Consider the following 15525-nt stretch of genomic DNA (forward strand, 5'->3'; position numbering starts at 1 on the left):
ATTACCCTTTATTGTTATCTATTGACTCATCACTGAACTCATTAATCCTGACACATAATGAGACAATTAACCTTTACCTGTCATGCTCAGAAAATGCTTTTATCCCCTAATTATCAATAAGCTGCTTTACCCTGCATTAATGCATTTAAGCTGTTTTAGTATGTTACCCAAATGCCAAATCACTTGAAAGTGATGCAGCATATCTGTAAAAAAGATGACTAGAACATATCAACATGTAATTGTATTACTATCAAACCTAGACTATTGTTTAACCCACACAAAGGAGTTAAACCCACAGTAGAAATGTGCTTGCTAGTTGTATGACTCATGTGCAACTAGCACTGCTGATTGGATCAGAGGGCTTTCCACTAGGGACCAGCAGTGCTCTGCAGGTTCAGAACAGCACTTCTCTGTGTTTAACCTGTTTGCGGAGGGGGGTTAAATACAAACTAGAGCAGGGTCGATAGCCATAAAATGACTTGCACTAACAAATTAGAGCATGTCATGTTTTTCAACTAGAATGGCTCTTTAACCTCTGCCTTTCACAAATATATTAAAAGTGTGTCTAAAAATAATAACTTTAAAAATTCTTATGAAATTTCCATAAGTTACACTAACACAGACAGAAACATCAGTAAATTCTTGTCTGTTCTTATTACCAATACTATAATACACATAAAGACTCCAAATAATTTGGCCCTAAATACAATTAGACATTTAAATATGTTTCATTTCCATTGTTCTTTTCAGTTTGTTTAATTAAACAAATAGAAACTAAGTTTTTCTCCCTTATTTTCTTACACATCCAGATCCACATTTTAAATCCAGGGCACTAACCAGTGTGCCAGCGGAGAACCCCTTGGCACACTGCCCACACCCACGTGTCCAGTGCTTCTCCAATGAATGAATAACTAATACTACAGGGTTGGTAGAATACTTTATACAGGATCCAATCTGACAAGCTCCTGCTTCCTGTATTTCATGTGTCAGGTGAATACAGCGGTCACGTGGCTAAAATGACGTCACATGTCCTCTTGCTGGATGGGAACTAGCTGCTTCCCTGTTGGATTGGTTGGGGGTGGGAATGTGTGATGTTGGCAACCGGAGGCTGGCGACCGTGTGGCAGAGGTGAGAGTGAGGGATGGACCGGGCACGGAACGGGAGAGGGCATTAGATCTAACAGAGGGACTGAGTCCCTTCACGGATATGTTGTCTGGGATATGCTGTGTTTTCACATTTCGGTGGGTAACTGAGGGGTTACTTCTTGGCCCAGAAGAGGTAAAGTGTCTCTGCTGCACCAGTATCTGCTTCATGGGGGGCAGTAGCGGGACCTGAGTTAAAGGACTGAATGGAGTGAACTGGGGGTGTCCTTGCTGCTGTAACCAAATGAATGTGATTTCATTTATTTGTGTGTGCATGGGGTTAAAGGGGTGAGGGTTAACCCTATGGTTGCCAGAGAGGGCTTAAGTGGTCTGTGACAGTCAGGGAGTACATAAGGTATCCGTGCTCTGCACACTGGGTTACGGGGACATCAATAAGCAGTGTGTATTGTGTATTACAGGGTACTGATGGGTAGCAGTGTGTATTACAGGGTACTGATGGGTAGCAGTGTGTATTACAGGGTACTGATGGGTAGCAGTGTGTATTACAGGGGTACTGATGGGTAGCAGTGTGTATTGTGTATTACAGGGGTACTGATGGGTAGCAGTGTGTATTGTGTATTACAGGGGTACTGATGGGTAGCAGTGTGTATTGTGTATTACAGGGGTACTGATGGGTAGCAGTGTGTATTGTGTATTACAGGGGTACTGATGGGTAGCAGTGTGTATTGTGTATTACAGGGGTACTGATGGGTAGCAGTGTGTATTGTGTATTACAGGGGTACTGATGGGTAGCAGTGTGTATTGTGTATTACAGGGGTACTGATGGGTAGCAGTGTGTATTGTGTATTACAGGGGTACTGATGGGTAGCAGTGTGTATTACAGGTACTGATGGGTAGCAGTGTGTATTGTGTATTACAGGTACTGATGGGTAGCAGTGTGTATTGTGTATTACAGGGTACTGATGGGTAGCAGTGTGTATTACAGGTACTGATGGGTAGCAGTGTGTATTGTGTATTACAGGGTACTGATGGGTAGCAGTGTGTATTGTGTATTACAGGTACTGATGGGTAGCAGTGTGTATTGTGTATTACAGGGGTACTGATGGGTAGCAGTGTATATTACAGGTACTGATGGGTAGCAGTGTGTATTGTGTATTACAGGGTACTGATGGGTAGCAGTGTGTAGTGTGTATTACAGGGGTACTGATGGGTAACAGTGTGTATTGTGTATTACAGGGGTACTGATGGGTAGCAGTGTGTATTGTGTATTACAGGGGTACTGATGGTAGCAGTGTGTATTGTGTATTACAGGTGGTACTGATGGGTAGCAGTGTGTATTGGGTATTACAGGGTACTGATGGGTAGCAGTGTGTATTGTGTATTACAGGGGTACTGATGGGTAGCAGTGTGTATTACAGGGGTACTGATGGGTAGCAGTGTGTATTGTGTATTACAGGGGTACTGATGGGTAGCAGTGTGTATTGTGTATTACAGGGGTACTGATGGGTAGCAGTGTGTATTGGGTATTACAGGGTACTGATGGGTAGCAGTGTGTATTGTGTATTACAGGGGTACTGATGGGTAGCAGTGTGTATTGTGTATTACAGGGGTACTGATGGGTAGCAGTGTGTATTGTGTATTACAGGGTACTGATGGGTAGCAGTGTGTATTGTGTATTACAGGGGTACTGATGGGTAGCAGTGTGTATTGTGTATTACAGGGGTACTGATGGGTAGCAGTGTGTATTGTGTATTACAGGGGTACTGATGGGTAGCAGTGTGTATTGTGTATTACAGGGGTACTGTTGGGTAGCAGTGTGTATTGTGTATTACAGGGGTACTGATGGGTAGCAGTGTGTATTGTGTATTACAGGGGTACTGATGGGTAGCAGTGTGTATTGTGTATTACAGGGGTACTGATGGGTAGCAGTGTGTATTGTGTATTACAGGGGTACTGATGGGTAGCAGTGTGTATTGTGTATTACAGGGGTACTGATGGGTAGCAGTGTGTATTGTGTATTACAGGGGGTACTGATGGGTAGCAGTGTGTATTGTGTATTACAGGGGTACTGATGGGTAGCAGTGTGTATTGTGTATTACAGGGGTACTGATGGGTAGCAGTGTGTATTGTGTATTACAGGGGTACTGATTGGTAGCAGTGTGTATTGTGTATTACAGGGGTACTGATGGGTAGCAGTGTGTATTGTGTATTACAGGGGTACTGATGGGTAGCAGTGTGTATTGTGTATTACAGGGGTACTGATGGGTTAGCAGTGTGTATTGTGTATTACATGTACTGATGGGTAGCAGTGTGTATTGTGTATTACAGGGGTACTGATGGGTAGCAGTGTGTATTACAGGGTACTGATGGGTAGCAGTGTGTATTGTGTATTACAGGGGTACTGATGGGTAGCAGTGTGTATTGTGTATTACATGTACTGATGGGTAGCAGTGTGTATTGGGTATTACAGGGGTACTGATGGGTAGCAGTGTGTATTGTGTATTACAGGGGTACTGATGGGTAGCAGTGTGTATTGTGTATTGCAGGTACTGATGGGTAGCAGTGTGTATTGGGTATTACAGGGTACTGATGGGTAGCAGTGTGTATTGTGTATTACAGGGGTACTGATGGGTAGCAGTGTGTATTGTGTATTACATGTACTGATGGGTAGCAGTGTGTATTGGGTATTACAGGGTACTGATGGGTAGCAGTGTGTATTGTGTATTACAGGGGTACTGATGGGTAGCAGTGTGTATTGTGTATTACAGGGGTACTGATGGGTAGCAGTGTGTATTGTGTATTACAGGGGTACTGATGGGTAGCAGTGTGTATTGTGTATTACAGGGGTACTGATGGGTAGCATTGTGTATTGTGTATTACAGGGGTATTGATTGGTAGCAGTGTGTATTGTGTATTACAGGGGTACTGATGGGTAGCAGTGTGTATTGTGTATTACAGGGGTACTGATGGGTAGCAGTGTGTATTACAGGGGTACTGATGGGTAGCAGTGTGTATTGTGTATTACAGGGGTACTGATGGGTAGCAGTGTGTATTGTGTATTACAGGGTTACTGATGGGTAGCAGTGTGTATTGTGTATTACAGGGGTACTGATGGGTAGCAGTGTGTATTGTGTATTACAGGGGTACTGATGGGTAGCAGTGTGTATTGTGTATTACAGGGGTACTGATGGGTAGCAGTGTGTATTGTGTATTACAGGGGTACTGATGGGTAGCAGTGTGTATTGTGTATTACAGGGGTACTGTTGGGTAGCAGTGTGTATTGTGTATTACAGGGGTACTGATGGGTAGCAGTGTGTATTGTGTATTACAGGGGTACTGATGGGTAGCAGTGTGTATTGTGTATTACAGGGGTACTGATGGGTAGCAGTGTGTATTGTGTATTACAGGGGTACTGATGGGTAGCAGTGTGTATTGTGTATTACAGGGGTACTGATGGGTAGCAGTGTGTATTGTGTATTACAGGGGTACTGATGGGTAGCAGTGTGTATTGTGTATTACAGGGGTACTGATGGGTAGCAGTGTGTATTGTGTATTACAGGGGTACTGATGGGTAGCAGTGTGTATTGTGTATTACAGGGGTACTGATGGGTAGCAGTGTGTATTGTGTATTACAGGGGTACTGATGGGTAGCAGTGTGTATTGTGTATTACAGGGGTACTGATGGGTAGCAGTGTGTATTGTGTATTACAGGGGTACTGATGGGTAGCAGTGTGTATTGTGTATTACAGGGGTACTGATGGGTAGCAGTGTGTATTGTGTATTACAGGGGTACTGATGGGTAGCAGTGTGTATTGTGTATTACAGGGGTACTGATGGGTAGCAGTGTGTATTACAGGGTACTGATGGGTAGCTGTGTGTATTGTGTATTACAGGGGTACTGATGGGTAGCAGTGTGTATTGTGTATTACATGTACTGATGGGTAGCAGTGTGTATTGGGTATTACAGGGTACTGATGGGTAGCAGTGTGTATTGTGTATTACAGGGGTACTGATGGGTAGCAGTGTGTATTGTGTATTACATGTACTGATGGGTAGCAGTGTGTATTGGGTATTACAGGGTACTGATGGGTAGCAGTGTGTATTGTGTATTACAGGGGTACTGATGGGTAGCAGTGTGTATTGTGTATTACATGTAATGATGGGTAGCAGTGTGTATTGGGTATTACAGGGTACTGATGGGTAGCAGTGTGTATTGTGTATTACAGGGGTACTGATGGGTAGCAGTGTGTATTGTGTATTACAGGGGTACTGATGGGTAGCAGTGTGTATTGTGTATTACAGGGGTACTGATGTGTAGCAGTGTGTATTGTGTATTACAGGGGTACTGATGGGTAGCATTGTGTATTGTGTATTACAGGGGTATTGATTGGTAGCAGTGTGTATTGTGTATTACAGGGGTACTGATGGGTAGCAGTGTGTATTGTGTATTACAGGGTACTGATGGGTAGCAGTGTGTATTACAGGGGTACTGATGGGTAGCAGTGTGTATTGTGTATTACAGGGGTACTGATGGGTAGCAGTGTGTATTGTGTATACAGGGTTACTGATGGGTAGCAGTGTGTATTGTGTATTACAGGGGTACTGATGGGTAGCAGTGTGTATTGTGTATTACAGGGGTACTGATGGGTAGCAGTGTGTATTGTGTATTACAGGGGTACTGATGGGTAGCAGTGTGTATTGTGTATTACAGGGGTACTGATGGGTAGCAGTGTGTATTGTGTATTACAGGGGTACTGATGGGTAGCAGTGTGTATTGTGTATTACAGGGGTACTGATGGGTAGCAGTGTGTATTGTGTATTACAGGGGTACTGATGGGTAGCAGTGTGTATTGTGTATTACAGGGTACTGATGGGTAGCAGTGTGTATTGTGTATTACAGGGGTACTGATGGGTAGCAGTGTGTATTGTGTATTACAGGGGTACTGATGGGTAGCAGTGTGTATTGTGTATTACAGGTATTGATGGGTAGCAGTGTGTATTGTGTATTACAGGGGTACTGATGGGTAGCAGTGTGTATTGTGTATTACAGGGGTACTGATGGGTAGCAGTGTGTATTGTGTATTACAGGGGTACTGATGGGTAGCAGTGTGTATTGTGTATTACAGGGTAACTGATGGGTAGCAGTGTGTATTGTGTATTACAGGGGTACTGATGGGTAGCAGTGTGTATTGTGTATTACAGGGTACTGATGGGTAGTAGTGTGTATTGTGTATTACAGGGTACAGATGGGTAGCAGTGTGTATTGTGTATTACAGGGGTACTGATGGGTAGCAGTGTGTATTGTGTATTACAGGGGTAGGTACTGATTGGTAGCAGTGTGTATTGTGTATTACAGGGGTACTGATTGGTAGCAGTGTGTATTGTGTATTACAGGGGTAGGTACTGATTGGTAGCAGTGTGTATTGTGTATTACAGGGGTAGGTACTGATTTGTAGCAGTGTGTATTGTGTATTACAGGGGTACTGATGGGTAGCAGTGTGTATTGTGTATTACAGGGTACTGATGGGTAGCAGTGTGTATTGTGTATTACAGGGGTACTGATGGGTAGCAGTGTGTATTGTGTATTACAGGGGTACTGATGGGTAGCAGTGTGTATTGTGTATTACAGGGTACTGATGGGTAGCAGTGTGTATTGTGTATTACAGGGGTACTGATGGGTAGCAGTGTGTATTGTGTATTACAGGGGTACTGATGGGTAGCAGTGTGTATTGTGTATTACAGGGGTACTGATGGGTAGCAGTGTGTATTGTGTATTACAGGGGTACTGATGGGTAGCAGTGTGTATTGTGTATTACAGGGGTACTGATGGGTAGCAGTGTGTATTGTGTATTACAGGGGTACTGATGGGTAGCAGTGTGTATTGTGTATTACAGGGGTATTGATGGGTAGCAGTGTGTATTGTGTATTACAGGGGTACTGATGGGTAGCAGTGTGTATTGTGTATTACAGGGGTACTGATGGGTAGCAGTGTGTATTGTGTATTACAGGGGTACTGATGGGTAGCAGTGTGTATTGTGTATTACAGGGGTACTGATGGGTAGCAGTGTGTATTGTGTATTACAGGGGTACTGATGGGTAGCAGTGTGTATTGTGTATTACAGGGGTACTGATTGGTAGCAGTGTGTATTGTGTATTACAGGGGTACTGATGGGTAGCAGTGTGTATTGTGTATTACAGGGGTACTGATTGGTAGCAGTGTGTATTGTGTATTACAGGGGTAGGTACTGATTGGTAGCAGTGTGTATTGTGTATTACAGGGGTAGGTACTGATTGGTAGCAGTGTATATTGTGTATTACAGGGGTACTGATGGGTAGCAGTGTGTATTGTGTATTACAGGGTACTGATGGGTAGCAGTGTGTATTGTGTATTACAGGGGTACTGATGGGTAGCAGTGTGTATTGTGTATTACAGGGATACTGATGGGTAGCAGTGTGTATTGTGTATTACAGGGGTACTGATGGGTAGCAGTGTGTATTGTGTATTACAGGGGTACTGATGGGTAGCAGTGTGTATTACAGGGGTACTGATGGGTAACAGTGTGTATTGTGTATTACAGGGGTACTGATGGGTAGCAGTGTGTATTGTGTATTACAGGGGTACTGATGGGTAGCAGTGTGTATTGTGTATTACAGGGTACTGATGGGTAGCAGTGTGTATTGTGTATTACAGGGGTACTGATGGGTAGCAGTGTGTATTGTGTATTACAGGGATACTGATGGGTAGCAGTGTGTATTGTGTATTTCAGGGGTACTGATGGGTAGCAGTGTGTATTGTGTATTACAGGGATACTGATGGGTAGCAGTGTGTATTACAGGGGTACTGATGGGTAACAGTGTGTATTGTGTATTACAGGGGTACTGATGGGTAGCAGTGTGTATTGTGTATTACAGGGGTACTGATGGGTAGCAGTGTGTATTGTGTATTACAGGGGTACTGATGGGTAGCAGTGTGTATTGTGTATTACAGGGGTACTGATGGGTAGCAGTGTGTATTGTGTATTACAGGGGTACTGATGGGTAGCAGTGTGTATTGTGTATTACAGGGTACTGATGGGTAGCAGTGTGTATTACAGGGGTACTGATGGGTAGCAGTGTGTATTGTGTATTACAGGGGTACTGATGGGTAGCAGTGTGTATTGTGTATTACAGGGGTACTGATGGGTAGCAGTGTGTATTGTGTATTACAGGGGTACTGATGGGTAGCAGTGTGTATTGTGTATTACAGGGGTACTGATGGGTAGTAGTGTGTATTGTGTATTACAGGGGTACTGATGGGTAGCAGTGTGTATTGTGTATTACAGGGGTACTGATGGGTAGCAGTGTGTATTGTGTATTACAGGGGTAGGTACTGATTGGTAGCAGTGTGTATTACAGGGGTACTGATGGGCAGCAGTGTGTATTGTGTATTACAGGGGTACTGATGGGCAGCAGTGTGTATTGTGTATTACAGGGGTACTGATGGGCAGCAGTGTGTATTGTGTATTACAGGGGTACTGATGGGTAGCATTGTGTATTACAAGGGTATTGATGGGTAGCAGTGTGTATTGTGTATTACAGGGGTACTGATGGGTAGCAGTGTGTATTGTGTATTACAGGGGTATTGATGGGTAGCAGTGTGTATTGTGTATTACAGGGTACTGATGGGTAGCAGTGTGTATTGTGTATTACAGAGGTACTGATGGGTAGCAGTGTGTATTACAGGGGTACTGATGGGTAGCAATGTGTATTGTGTATTACAGGTACTGATGGGTAGCAGTGTGTATTGTGTATTACAGGGGTACTGATGGGTAGCAGTGTGTATTGTGTATTACAGGGGTACTGATGGGTAGCAGTGTGTATTGTGTATTACAGGGGTACTGATGGGCAGCAGTGTGTATTATAGGGGTACTGATGGGTAGCAGTGTGTATTGTGTATTACAGGGGTACTGATGGGTAGCAGTGTGTATTGTGTATTACAGGGGTACTGATGGGTAGCAGTGTGTATTGTGTATTACAGGGGTACTGATGGGTAGCAGTGTGTATTGTGTATTACAGGGGTACTGATGGGTAGCAGTGTGTATTGTGTATTACAGGGGTACTGATGGGCAGCAGTGTGTATTGTGTATTACAGGGGTACTGATGGGTAGCAGTGTGTATTACAGGTACTGATGGGTAGCAGTGTGTATTGTGTATTACAGGGGTACTGATGGGTAGCAGTGTGTATTGTGTATTACAGGGTACTGATGGGTAGCAGTGTGTATTGTGTATTACAGGGGTACTGATGGGTAGCAGTGTGTATTGTGTATTACAGGGGTACTGATGGGTAGCAGTGTGTATTGTGTATTACAGGTACTGATGGGCAGCAGTGTGTAATGTGTATTACAGGGGTACTGATGGGTAGCAGTGTGTATTGTGTATTACAGGTACTGATGGGCAGCAGTGTGTATTGTGTATTACAGGGGTACTGATGGGCAGCAGTGTGTATTGTGTATTACAGGGGTACTGATGGGTAGCAGTGTGTATTGTGTATTACAGGGGTATTGATGGGTAGCAGTGTGTATTGTGTATTACAGGAGTACTGATGGGCAGCAGTGTGTATAGTGTATTACAGGGGTACTGATGGGCAGCAGTGTGTATTGTGTATTACAGGGGTACTGATGGGTAGCAGTGTGTATTACAGGGGTACTGATGGGTAGCAGTGTGTATTACAGGGGTACTGATGGGTAGCAGTGTGTATTGTGTATTACAGGGGTACTGATGGGCAGCAGTGTGTATTGTGTATTACAGGTACTGATGGGTAGCAGTGTGTATTGTGTATTACAGGGGTACTGATGGGTAGCAGTGTGTATTGTGTATTACAGGGGTACTGATGGGTAGCAGTGTGTATTGTGTATTACAGGGGTACTAATGGGTAGCAGTGTGTATTACAGGGGTACTAATGGGTAGCAGTGTGTATTGTGTATTACAGGGGTACTGATGGGTAGCAGTGTGTATTGTGTATTACAGGGGTACTAATGGGTTGCAGTGTGTATTGTGTATTACAGGGGTACTGATGGGCAGCAGTGTGTATTGTGTATTACAGGTGTACTGATTGGTAGAAGTGTGTATTGTGTATTACAGGTGTACTGATGGGTAGCAGTGTGTATTGTGTATTACAGGGGTACTGATGGGTAGCAGTGTGTATTGTGTATTACAGGGGTACTGATGGGTAGCAGTGTGTATTGTGTATTACAGGGGTACTGATGGGTAGCAGTGTGTATTGTGTATTACAGGGTACTGATGGGTAGCAGTGTGTATTGTGTATTACAGGGGTACTGATGGGTAGCAACGCTGCAAAGGTGTGTTACACACATAGTTAAAGTCAGCTCTAAAGCAGAAATGCACTACTAGGTTTGAATAACTAAATGATGCGCATCTCCGGTCGATAGGGATAAAATGACACATGCTAACAAATAAGTGCGTGTTATTTTTCACTATAATGACCCTTTAAGTTGGCTTCTCTGCAGGAAGTACTGGTAGACTTGATAAGCATTCTGGTTCTTATCTGCTTTCAAAATCTGTTTCTTGTATCTGTAACAGTTGTGTTTACTTAATATTGTTTTTAAGCCTGTGCATTCAGCACAGTTGAGTCAGCAACAGATACTTATGAAGCAATGGTTTAAACCGCTACTTCATAAACCCCCTCGCCAACTCAGTGTTGGTGGATGAAAATCACCCCAGTCTCATTTGACCGGAGTGGTTGGCAAGCCCTGTCCTCACGCAATTGCTTGCGCAAAGGTAGAGGGGCGGCATTGCACTTGCGTTCACTCATGCAATGGTAAATACGGGGAGCAAATGTGCCCCACAAAATGTGTGATGAAATGCAGACATGTTCACAACACATGAAACCTGTCTGTTTGCGAATTGATCAATCTAGCCCTGAGAGAAGCTACTGCGCAAATAAATTGCAAAGTGTTATTCGTGGTGATAAAGTTTAAAAAGAACAATATATATGTATTTCCTTAAAGGGACACTGAACCCAAGTTTTTTCTTTCGTGAATCAGATAGAGCAGGCTATTTTAAGCAACTTTCTAATTTACTCCTATTATCAATTTTTCTTCGTTCTTTTGCTATCTTTATTTGAAAAAAAAGGCATCTAAGCTTGTTTTTTTTTTTGTTTTTTTTGGTTCAGTACTCTGGACAGCACTTTTTTATAGGTGGATGAATTTATCCACCAATCGGCAAGAACAGCCAAGGTTGTTCACCAAAAATGGGCCGGCATCTAAACTTACATTCTTGCATTTCAAATAAAGATACCAAGAGAATGAAGAAAATTTGATAATAGGAGTAAATTTGAAAGTTGCTTAAAATGTCATGCTCTATCTGAATCACAAAAGAAAAAAATTGGGTTCAGTGTCCCTTTAATACTTTTTTTTATTTATTTATACATAAACAATTATTCACTGCATTTCAAAATAAAAGCCACTTGAATGTTTAAATTTACTTTGCGTTAGTCAGTTAGGAGTATATATAATTGAGCTACTAGACATATCCGCTAAGTACTGTGCAGCACGTAAGAGTGTCAGAGTTCCGCATTCAACAGAATGGACTCTCCGCGGGAGTGAAATCACTACAGTTTTCAGTGTTAAATTACAGTAAAAGCAGGCTAAATAATGAGTGTTTAGATAATAAAAAGTTCATAGCAGTCCAAAAAAGCCAGAGGTGAAACTTCTTGAATAAAATTAAAGCAAAATTTATTTTAGCAATTTATAAAGGAAGGCAGACTCCAAACAAAGGGAAGAGATGAACAAAGAGTCTGACCGGTTTCGGCCTCACAGACTGTAGTCATAGATGTCAGCCACTTCCTCTGATGTTTTTGAGACTAGGGGATGTGTAAAGTGTAAAAATAAGTTTGTGATCTATCTTATTGAATGCACAATTTGCTTTCGGCGGTATATTGGAAGGACAACTAGGAAAGTTGGTGCTCGCATCAGGGAACATCTCTCATACATCACTAATGATAGGGCCGTATCTGCCCTGTCTAAGCACTTTTTGTAAGTCCATGATGGAAATGTGGGTTCCTTTAGGTGGCAAGCTATTGAACAAGTGACCATACCACCTAGAGGGGGAGACAGGTTTCAGATCTTGTGTAGGCAGGAGATTTATTGGATACAGAAGTTGCATAGCCTGTCACCTAGAAGTTTCAATTCCGAATTTGACATCATCAATTATTGGCATAGGTGATGTGTATTGATTTGTACTTATGCTCTGCATTATATTATTATTTTATTCCAATATATACATTATTTTTCAGTATTCTTATCAATATGTTTATGTATACATTGTATAAGCATTACATGTGGCGCTAATTAACATCGGACAGAACATTTATCTTTCAATATTTTGTATTAGCGTCTTTGATTTGACTTTATGTATGCATTTATTTATTTCTATATTCATTATACTGTTCTATACTGCGCTAGGGGGTAGGGATCCTATCAACTTGCTTTTTAGCATATCCATTCACATGTATATTTAGATTTTTTGTTTGTTTGCACACACATATATTTATCTACATGCGAAGGTGTGCTTTATACCTGTTGATAAGTATCGCCTATGTTACAGTTATGCTCTCTAGACTTTTTAGGCATATATATATATATATATATATATATATATATATATATCTCAAAAGTCCAAATAGCATATAGCCCAGCACTCCAACCAGGTGGGGCAGCCACAACCTGGGTGCAATCCGTATGAGAGATAGTTAGAGAACAGTGTGGAAGAAGGGCACTCTCAGGGTTTGTATAGAGAAAAATATTTTCTTTATTCTTAGAACATTAATACATGGTCGACGTTTCGGCCCTCAGTTGGGCCTTCATCAGGACAGGTATTATCTTTAAACTGCCGAGTGGCAGTAATCACAGATCCAAACAACAAACGCTTGTTTGGATCTGTGATTACTGCCACTCGGCAGTTTAAAGATTTTTCTCTATACAAACCCTGAGAGTGCCCTTCTTCCACACTGTTCTCTAACTATCTCTCATAAGGATTGCACCCAGGTTGTGGCTGCCCCACCTGGTTGGAGTGCTGGGCTATATGCTATTTGGACTTTTGAGATATATATATATATATATATATATATATATATATATATATACATACATACACAGAAAGATGCAAGATAGCCCATATGGAGCGATCAAATGTGAATACACACACACACACACATATATATATATATATAATGTGTGTGTATTCACATTTGATCGCTCCATATGTGTGTATGTTTGCATTATTTGTATTGCACTGCTTTGTACCATATTGTATTATATCATGTATTATATTTTGTATAATGAAAGTGTTTGGTTGTTTTTTAAGGACAGTACACACCTTGTAATTAGAAGATTTTCTTGTTGTCTTTCTATAGAATAACATATAAAGTCTAAGCATTTAAAAAAAAAAAATTTGGAGGATCGAATCCAGTCAATACATTAAATTTGCATAATCAACAAATGCACGATAAGAAGACAATGCAATAGCACTTAGTCTGAACTTCAAATGAGTAGTAGACTTTTTTTAAAAAAAATAAATTGCAAAGTTATGTCTATTTCCACTCCCCCTGTATCATGTGACAGCCATCAGCCAATCACAAATACGTATATGCTGTGAATTCTTGCACATGCTCAGTAGGAGTTGGTGACTCAAAAAGTGTAAATATAAAAGCAGTCAACAACAGAATTTGTGTTGTTTTAAAAGATAGACAATCCCTTTATTACCCAATTCCCCAGTTTTGCATAACCAAAACAGTTATAGTAATACACGTTTTAGCTTGTATCTAAGCCTCTGCAGACTGCCCCCTTATTTCAGTTCTTTTGACAGACTTGCATTTTAGCCAATCAGTGCTCACTCCTCAGTAAATACACATACATGAGCTCAATGTTATCTATATGAAACACATGAACTAATGCCCTCTAGTGGTGACAAACTGTCAAAATGCATTTAGATTAGAGGCAGCCTTCAAGGTCTAAGAAATTAGCATATGAACCTCCTAGGTTTAGCTTTCAACTAAGAATACCAAGCGAACAAAGCAAAATTGGTGATAAAAGTAAATTGGAAAGTTGTTTAAAATTACATGCCCTATTTAAATCATGAACTTTTTTTTGGACTTGATTGTCCCTTTAAATAGGTTATGCATAGATTAGTTAATAAATCCGGAACAATTCTGTATTTATAAGTTAGAAAAATCTATTTGATCTAGAATTTCCCCTGCTTTTTTGCCTTGTGTCCCAAGATAAGGATTTAGAAGTAATGCAGTAATACAATATTATGCACGGGGATATGTTAAAAGCATGAGAGAGAACAAACAAACTGATAGGAAACAATTATTGTTTTAAGGAACAGTAAACGTTAAAAATAATGTTTACGAAAGCTTTAAAAAAACAACAAAAAGGTTCGAGAGATTTTAGCCCCCAAAGTTATACTTACCTTGTTTACTCTCCATTCTCTTCTGATCAGGTCCTCTTTTCAAAAGCGATTCTCTGGAGCACTGTCTAATCACAGTGTACCTGATCGCGCTGTTGAACTAAATGTTGCGCACTCCCAATACCAGACCAGAGTGGGAGCTCACTACATTTAGTTCAATCTCACAGTTGGGCACAATTGGATTAGACAGTGCGCCCGCAAATCGCTTTTGAAAATCAGTCCTGGTCAGAAGTGCCTGTAAAGGAAAATAAGGTAAGTACAACTTTGGGGGCTAAAATCTCTCAAATCTTTATTTTTTTTTTCTTCAATCTGCTGCTAAGATAATGCTACATAATTCTGCACTATGTGCATTGTTTTTTTACGTTTACTGTCCCTTTTAAGTACCTATTTACCTATTGATGGAAACCCTGAATTTCCTTCGGACATTAATATGAAACCTTATGATAAATGGGGGGAGGGTTTGGGGATTATGTATAAGAGATTTTCTGAATTTTGAGAATAGAATTGTAAGATCTTTTGAAGACTCAAAAAAATTATTCCTCCAGGTTACACATTACATCTGGCAATTAAGAAGAATTGTATTAATTTTTTAGATAAATCTCCAATGTTTAAAATATTTTTGCTCTTTCAAATTGGAACATTTTCTATATCTGATTTAAATAGGTTTATGAACAAATACATTTTGGATATTATGTTAACACAGAAAGTCAGTGCTTGGGGATATGACTTATCTGAAGCTATTGATTTTGGAGTGGTAAAGAACTACATTAGAAGTATACTTCCGGGAATCACAGATGAGATTAATACAAAGGGACTATTTAAAGGGATAGTCTGCTCCTAGAATTTTTATTGTTTAAAAAGATAGATATTCCCTTTATTACCCATTCCTCAGATTTGCATAACCAACATTTCTTTCATGTAATTAGCAAGAGTCCATGAGCTAGTGACGTATGGG

At 41.1% G+C, this 15525-nt stretch overlaps 1 protein-coding gene across 2 annotated transcripts in view; it reads left to right on the plus strand.

Moving 5' to 3' along the window:
• Positions 1-1041: 1041 nt before the first annotated feature.
• FAM20B (FAM20B glycosaminoglycan xylosylkinase) overlaps positions 1042-15525 on the plus strand; it is a 50885-nt gene continuing 36401 nt past the window's right edge. The window contains exon 1 of one of the 2 annotated variants that reach the window (XM_053693960.1): positions 1042-1128. The gene's annotated coding sequence lies outside the window, so the exon portion shown is untranslated. Of the gene's footprint in view, positions 1129-1249; positions 1279-15525 lie in introns of those variants that run through there. The other variant, XM_053693961.1, reaches the window with a different exon arrangement.

This window comes from Bombina bombina, chromosome 10 (assembly GCF_027579735.1).
Source record: "Bombina bombina isolate aBomBom1 chromosome 10, aBomBom1.pri, whole genome shotgun sequence".
NCBI lineage: Eukaryota > Metazoa > Chordata > Amphibia > Anura > Bombinatoridae > Bombina > Bombina bombina.